General features: G+C 42.5%; 1 pseudogene; it reads right to left on the reverse strand.

Annotated features, from left to right (window-relative positions):
* Window positions 1–5,548: 5,548 nt before the first annotated feature.
* Window positions 5,549–5,740, reverse strand: LOC132007576 (small nuclear ribonucleoprotein G-like; annotated as a pseudogene).
* Window positions 5,741–8,880: the final 3,140 nt, after the last annotated feature.

An 8,880-nucleotide genomic window follows, 5' to 3' on the forward strand; every position in this document is an offset into this window, starting at 1 on the left:
TCCTTTCTAGTAAATGGCAAGAGGAGTGCATGAATTTTCAGTTATGAGTATCTTTCTCTGGGTTAGCAGGCAGTGGATTCATATATGTTAATAATAGAACAGATTGCAGAAAAATGGCCTCAATACTTTTCAGCTTCTCTCATCAGCATAGGAGTCTATTTCTCTACCCTTGAAATCAAGGCTGGCCTTGGGATTTGCTTTGACCCATGGACAGTGGTAGAAGTGACATCAAGTGAATTCCAAACCTATGCAGCAGGAGGCCTTGCGGCTTTTGCTTTTGTTTGTCTTGGGACCCTGCGACCCACTATGTGAAGGAACCCAGGCAGTCTTGCTGGATGATGAAAGACATGCGGCCCTGTCCTTCTAGCCTGCTACCTGCCAAACATATGAGTGAGACCACCTTAGATCATCAAGCCACCAGCTGTCTGCCAGCTGAGTCAAGATGCATGCAGAAGGCCAGCAGGGATTGGCTGAACTAGCCCCAGTCAGAACAACCAACCAACCAACCAACCAACCAGATGATGAGCTAAATAAATGGCGGTTGTTTTAAACCACTGGGTTCTGGAGTGGTTGGTTACACAGCAAAAGTTAACTTAGAAGGGTAGTTAATTTGAGATGATTTTTATTCAATAGCGAATATGAGATGGGTCTCATCAATATGAGATGGTTTTTATCCCATTTTATTTTGCCTTTATTTATTTTTTAAAATTTTTATTTATTTGAGGGGCACCTGGGTGGCTCAGTCAGTTGGGTCTCTGCCTTTGGCTCTGGTCAGGATCCCAGAATCCTGGGATCAAGCCTCATATCGGGCTCCCTGTTCAGCAGGGGGCCTGCTTCTCCTTCTCCCTCTGCCTGCTGCTCTGCCTGCTTCTGCTCTCTCTCTATGTGAAATAAATAAATAAAATTTGAGAGACAGACAGAGAGAGAGAGAGAGAGACAGAGACAGCACAATTCGGGGGAAGGATAGAGAGGGAGAGAGAGCATCTCAAGCAGATTCCATGCTGAGTGTGGAGCCTGATGCAGAGCTTGATCCCACTACCTTGAGATCATGACCTGAGCTGAAACCAAGAATCGGACTGACTGAGCCAGGTGCCCATTTTTATCCTATTTTAAATGGGAAAGATGGGTTGGATTTATCAGTAGAATGGATTAGGATCTATAAAATTTGACTCTGTGACCTGAAGAGGAGAATAAAAGAAAAAAAGAATATGAAGATATACATATCTAAAACTACCCAGAAAGCACAAATCTCTTGCCAGCATTTGCTGGGAAAAATCCAGAGTATTTGAATGGGTCTAAGTATTTTAAACATACCCACTGAAGTGAAAGAGGATAGTTCTGATTATAGGTAGCACTAAGCATTTGTGGCATATGTCCCAGTTAAGATCAAACTAAGATTCAGGGGTTGGTGACCTTACCTGGTATCTATTTGTATGTGTGATAATGCCTGAAGGCCATTTTCTTTTCCCTGAAAAGAGAGGAAGTTCTTTATAACTTTGTATTAACCTGAATACAGTTGGGACTCCATATGGCTCAGTGTCTGAGCAGTGTCTCTTTTAAAAAAAACAGCATCGTGGCAGAAAAGCATAATTGACAGTAATTCATCTGTACTCAGTCTCTTGGAAAAAAAAAATGCCAACAGGAGAGTACATTCTTCGTGCCAACAAAGCTTAAAAAGCATCTTCCTTAGACATCTTTATTGTTCTCAGTCTTTCTAGTATGCTCTGCTACAGCATTCCTAAGAACTCTGTTTCTGGAAGTGGCTTATAAAAAATAGAAAATGTTCTCTTCTTATTTTCTCCTTAGTCTTTGAAAACTCTTCCCTGAAACCAAAATGCATGGCTCTTCTTTCTGTTGGCTGTATGTCCCTGCTCAAGTATATAGCAAAAAATCTCGGTTTTTCCCTCTCTTCTAAACTCTCCTCTCGGGGCGCCTGGGTGGCTCAGTGGGTTAAAGCCTCTGCCTTCGGCTCAGGTCATGGTCTCAGGGTCCTGGGATCGAGGCCCGCATCAGGCTCTCTGCTCAGCAGGGAGCTTGCTTCCTCCTGTCTCTCTGCCTGCCTCTCTGCCTACTTGTGATCTCTGTCTCTGTCAAATAAATAAATAAAATAAGGTCTTTAAAAAAATAAAAAAATAAATAAAAACCTCTCCTCTCGCCACTGTGATAGCCTCTCATTCACTTCCTCTGCTCCAGCCCGGTACTTTTCTTGCACAGTGAGACCTTCCTCAAAGGCAGCAGTCCCTACAGCTGGCCCTCCGTGCTACATTTGGGCCTCTGCAGTGGGTAATCTGTTTTTAATTCTCTGAGAATCATTTCAGTATCCACATTCCACACACCAGAGGAAAGACTTGGCACTTAACTCTCAAGTTAAGATTTCTCCTCCTTTGGGAATGGGGCGGAAGTCGGGGTGGGGTGGTGGTGGGGAGTTGGGAGGGGCTGAAATGTCCATATATTAACATAGCCTTGTGTGAATTTGGATTATATAAATATGAAATAATGTGATACAAATATGCATACGAAGTCTCATTTCTCGGACGAAAGTTAAAATAGTATGAACCTCTTCCAAAAATCAGTAATCACATATGTTTAAGGCTGGTGGACTGAGTGAATTGGAAACTATTTATGCTATTGCTATGGTAGCTGATAAACATGGCTACATGATACTGTTGTCAGTCTTAACGAAAAAGTTACTCTTGAATTATAGGAGTTTGGATTATGAAAGGTGTTCTGCAAAACACCCTAGCATAAATTGACTTTGATGGTATGCCCTGTTACTTGCTTTTGTGCCTGAGGCAAAGGAATTGGCACTGGGAAAAACCAGGAAAGGAGGGCCAAATTTTGAACTCTCACGAGGAAGGGGAGAAGCAGATACTGAATGAGGGGCTTTGGAATCCAGGTGACAACGGGCATCACTGTGGAAGGTTGAGAGCCACAGTTGTTACTTCTCCATGGCACCCAGGGCTGCTCTGACATTTTCAAAATTGGCAATTCTGGGACCACAGGGACATATGATCAGGGATGTTCCAAGAGCTGTTCCATCCGTTCCATCAGCTGTGTGAGCATTGAGGCTTCCCCTAGTGGCCGCATTAGCAAGGATGTTGATGGTGTGAACTGGAAGAGAAAGGACCATGAAGATGCTGGGTACTGTCTGTGGCTGACAAGCTGGTCCATGCTTGGGCCCAGGAGAGGCATCCTTTAAGACTTTCAGGAATATTTTGGGGTGGGAGGATTTTTTTGGAGGGTCTGTGTGTGTAGAAAGAGTTAAATGGAAAACATTGAGATGCTGATGATAGTCCATCTGAATTTATGCACAAGCAGCTTGGACCTTGGGATTCTTACTATACCTACACATTCTGGTATGGTAGCTTTATTCCTTAATCTCTTTATGGGCTTACACTATTTGCTTAACTCCCTTAACCTCTGGTTCCTCCTTTAGAGAATAGAAGCAGTAATGGTATTTAACTTTAGAGGATTTTTGTGCGGATTCAGTGAGCTGGTGGGAGGGAGCATAGCATGGTATATAGGCATATAGAGCATATAGAGCTCAGTAAATGTGAGCTATCTGTCGTTGTGTTGTTAACACATTCAGTGTCTTTGAAGTGTACACTCTCAGTTTCGTAGAACCCTTGGAATTGCTAACATGGTTTGCTGACCACACTGCTTCAGATTTCATCGGTTACTTCTGGGTCTTAGATCCCTCCTGATCTTTATTGACTGATGTGGCAGAGGACCCAGGTAATGATTCCGTCTTAGTCTCGAGCCCTCTGTAAAGTGAACTGTCATTGCAGCTGGCATTTTCAGATTTTCTGACACATCCTCTGGGAAAACGGTAACTTCTTACTCAGGAGAGATGGTATTTTATCAGTAAGATCAAGCCATTCTGAGAGAGGAGAAGTTACCCATGTGTTCTCATTCACTGACATTTTGGGAAAATTACTACAGTTTACTTTCTTCTTTATTAAATGGCAGAAAAATTCTGTAAAAGCAATTAATGAAAGTATTTAATTCTGACTAGATTAAAGCCAAGTTTTCTGTCTCTGTTGCACTCAAAATGGCAGGTTAAATGAATCCTTGAGAGTGTGACTAAGGGTTTCCATGGCAACCAGATGGGACTAAGGGAGGAGACCAAGTTCTGGGCCATAGGTGCTTTTCTCCCACTCACTGGGGACCCTAGCAAATCCGTTTGTGGATGGAACCTTGCCATGACTCGCAGTGCGCCCAAGTCTAGAGCTCCAGATGTCCCTTTGTACCCCAGGTGGGGCCAATGGAGGTTGGAGTGACTGCTCATAGTAAAAGGACCCCAATGGGTAATAATAATACCATAGATTAGATTTTAATTTTCATTCCATAAACTTTTTAAATTTACATTATTTCATTGATCATGTTATCACTCGAACATAAGCTATCACCATTCTAAAGGTGAAGAAACAGGTTAAGAAAGGTGAAATGGGGGCGCCTGGGTGGCTCAGTGGGTTAAAGCCTCTGCCTTCAGCTCAGGTCGTGATCCCAGGGTCCTCAGCGGGGAGACTGCTTCCTCCTCAAATAAATAAATAAAATAAAAAAAAAAAAAAAAGAAAGGTGAAATGGTTTTCTAGAGTAAAGTGGCAGAGTCAAGGTCTAAATCATCCAACTCGAAGACCAGTGTCCATTCCTTTGGGCCATGGTTTGGGTTAGAACCTTCTTCACAGGGTCTTCTTGTTTACTGTGGCAGGGTGAGTGGTTGGAGAGCGTGAGGCTTTACCTGTGTCGTCACTGGGTGCTGTGATGGAGAATAGGACACAGCTTTATGTATTTTCAGTTGCCAGGATGGGAGATTAATACTTTGTGAAAAAAATATACACATTGCATTTCTTCCACGGTTCCTGATTCTTTGCCTGCTGAAGTGTGGAGCCCCTTATCAATTGCAGTAATGAAAGACACTGTCTTATTGCATCTATTAACACATCCTTCCTTGGTTTTCTTCAGTTACACTCATTATTTCCCATTATGAGCTTATTCTTTTCTGAGCTTTTTCCTCAAGAAGCTTCTGTAATTTCATTTCCAGTTATTCTGTTACTATAAGAAGTGGCTCTCTGGTGGCACGGTGGTCATTTCAACCTCTCACATAAAACAACTTCTAATTTTTTTTTTTTAAAGATTTTATTTATTTGACAGACAGAGATCACAAGTAGGCTGAGAGGCAGGCAGAGAGAGAGGAGGAAACAGGCTCCCTGCTGAGCAGAAAGCCCTATGCGGGGCTCGATCCCAGAACCCTGGGATCATGACCTGAGCCGAAGGCAGAGGCTTTAACCCACTGAGCCACCCAGGCGCCCCAACAATTTCTAATTTTTGTGTGGAATGAAAGAACTGTTTGCTGATTGGAGTTGGGTGGACTGTATGAGTATCCTTGAGCTTTTTTTTTTTTTTTTTTTTGACATTACAAAAGCTTATTTAACAAAAATGTTTAATATGGAAATGTACACAACCCAATTTTTATATTTAGTAAAATAGTTGCTGTGGAAAGGAGCACGTAGAAGCAGTTGATTTCTCTGGTGAACATGGAAATTGTTTATACTCCTGCCAAGGCTTGTAACACGATGATACTATTTCCTCATGATACCACCATTCCAGTATTGTCCTTTCGTCCACTAGCTGCCATCTCCACACATTTCTGTCTCAGGAGATTCATAAAAGGATCAGATCCTTGCAGTAGTCCTTGGACATGGCTGCAGCCATCTAATTTCAATAACCTCTTGTCCATAAATTTTTTTCAGTTGGGGGAGGTGAGCTCTGCTCCTAGTGTCTACTCAGTTCAAAGAGGCCTCAAAACAGAATTCATGGACTCCCTTATGCTCCAACAAGTAAGCCTGGCATTTTCCCTAGATCTTTAATTATGATGAAATAACATTGTAATTGTTTTCCAACTTTAGAATTATATCCTTCTTTTACTTTCTACTTCGAGCCTGCCCCTATATATTTTTTCCTTTGGAAACTTTCCTGACTCTCCTGCTTCCTTTTCACTCCCACCATAATCCCATAATAATCAGCGGCCATCTTGGATCCACAGTGCATCATCTGCTTTCTTTCTGGCTTCTCAGTTTCTTGTCTTTTTCTAATGCATCCTACACATAGCAACATGAATACTTTCCTCAGCTTTTATTTAGTTTAGGTGACTCCCATTCTAAGAAGCCCAGAATAACTTTAAATTACCCCTTGAATTAAATTAAACCTCCTAATTATGTACTCTAAAGTCCTCTGCCTGTAAGCACCTCCACTTAATGGTCCCTCTGCCTGGACATCCTGCTTCTGGTCCACAAGCTCATTTACAGCTCCCACTCGGAGTGCACATGTATACCCTCCTCTTAACCCCTGAGCCTTTGACTGTCCTACCTCTCCTGTTCAGAATGCCTCCCCTCATCATTTTAATAGGAAAATAATTGGATTAACTTTGTTAGACTCAGTGTTTCTCAAATTTATTTTACCGCAGAATACTTGTGCTCACAGCACAGCTAATTTAAACTGTGCTAGACAGGGGCGCCTGGGTGGCTCGGGTGTTATGCCTCTGCCTTGGGCTCAGGTCGTGATCCCAGGGTCCTGGGATGGAGCCCGGCATCGAGCTCCCTGCTCAGCGGGGAGCCTGCTTTTCCGTCTCCCACTCCCCCTGCTTGTGTTCCCTGTCTCTCTCTCTGTCAATTAAATAAATAAATAAAATCTTAAAACAAACCCAAACTGTGCTGGAGAGCTTCTTTTTACTCTCTGCTCCTCCAGCTCCATCCTCCTTGAGACTTTCTGTGTTCTGCTGTGTGTCCGTGAGGGAGGCCAGCCTGTGGAAACTACATCAACAGGTCCTTCTGGACCTCTGTCGTGCTTAGTTGAAGCATCAGCTGCAGCTGGGCTATATGATCCACTTCTTTAATTAAACACAAGTCTAGGTGTTGCTGTGAAGGTATGACATGTATAATCAGTATACTTGAAGTAAAGCAGATCACTCCCCTTAATGATTCGCCTCATCCAATCAGTTGAAGGCCCGAAGGGCAAAACCTGAGGTTTCCCAAAGAAGTTCTAGCTCAAGGTTGCAGTATTTAACCACCCCAATTGCATGAGTCAATTTCTTAAAATTAATTTCTCTCGGGGCACCTGGGTGGCTCGGTGGGTTAAAGCCTCTGCCTTCAGCTCAGTTCAGGATCCCAGGGTCCTGGGATCGAGCCCCACATCGGGCTCTCTGCTAACTGGGGAGCCTGCTTCCCTTCCTCTCTCTCTGCCTGCCTGTCTGCCTACTTGTGATCTCTCTCTGTCAAACAAATAAATAAGATCTTAAAAAAAAATGAATTTCTCTCCCCTCACCCAATATAGGTTCTCTTTTTCTGGAAAACCCTGACTAATACACCCTTTAACTTCTGAGTTGGTTTGGCCAGGGAGGCCTATTCATAGGCGAAAAGAGTGAGGAAGGAGACCTGGGTAGGGTAGTCCTTCCCTGGGCCCCACTCTGCTGGATCACTTATAGTTGGCTGTGTCTATGGACAGACATCCCTGCTCTGGAGCCTTCTCACTGTGATTTTTTTCTTCTTGATTTTGGGTTCAGTAAACCATTCCTTCCTCTATCTTCTTTCCTCTTGGGGCTTAGGGATGGTTCCAGCTCCTTGATATTACTGGATGTAGGGACCTGCATTACCTTCTGTGGCTTCCCTATACTCTGTCCTCATGTTTGTAAATAGCCCATTGTTAAAAGGCCCTCAAAGTGCCCAATTTGAATGTATCATTTGTTTCCTGATATGACCTTGACTGATACAATGTCTCATGGAATTGATATCCCAAGAAACATACTTTGGGAAACTATGTTCTAACTTCAACCTTTCTCTTAATTAGGGTGGCAGAGTTGTAGGGTTCACTATTTCCCAAAGCAGTATGAGAGAAGTCAAGAGAGATTTCCTAGAAAAAGGGATTTATGGTTTAAGAGTTGAGCTACAGATAAGTTCAATTCAGCTGGAGAGAAGGTGGGCATGGCAACAGAGAGTGAAAACTTAGATTTGTGGACTTGACAATTATAAAATGCTTCTGCACATTTTATTTCATTTGATCTTCTCAACAATCCTGTGAGAGAGGCAATTACTCTGTGTCACAGATAATCAAGGAGATGAGCAAATGAGCAGTGTGTGTTCAGGGATACAGGAGAAATTTGTCTAATTAAAGTGGAGAGTCCTTGGTGAAAAGTAGGGAAGAATAAGGTTTCCACATGTCAGACAGGCTCAACTTCTGTGTGATCCTGAGGGTGGAGGTGAGGAGTTTGCTTTGATACAAGAAGCTGCAGAAAGCTTTTGTAGGATTCTTAAAAAATTTTTACTTGACTATACAAATAATACATGTTCACAGTAGAGTATTTAGTAATATAAAGCAAAAAGAAGAAAATAAACATAACCCATCGTTTTAGCATCAAGTAATATCTTCATTTTTGCTCTTGAAACTTGAGATCAGTGTTCATAGTACTGTGTCCTGTTTTATTCATCTGATTCAGTTTCTTAACTGTCGCATACTGACAGTGGGCAGGATAATTCTATGTTGTTGGGGGAGAGGGCTGCCTGTGTAGTATAGGATATTTAACAACATCCCTGGCCTCTACCCGCTAAATGCCAGTATCACCTCCTCCTGCAAGTTGCAAAAACCAAAAATGCCTTTCCAGACCTTGCTGAATGTCTGTCGCTAGGCAGAATAATCCCCAGTTGAGAATCTGTGATCTAACTTTATATTGTGAACATTTTCTTCCGTATCATTGACATTCATTGAAAAAGCCATGTGACAGATATACCATACTTTGTTTACTCATTGCTTTTTTTTTTTTTAAAGGTTTTATTTATTTATTTGACACAGAGAGAAAGATCACAAGCAGGCAGAGAGAGGGGGGAA

This window comes from Mustela nigripes, chromosome X (assembly GCF_022355385.1).
Source record: "Mustela nigripes isolate SB6536 chromosome X, MUSNIG.SB6536, whole genome shotgun sequence".
In the NCBI taxonomy this organism is placed as follows: Eukaryota; Metazoa; Chordata; class Mammalia; order Carnivora; family Mustelidae; genus Mustela; species Mustela nigripes.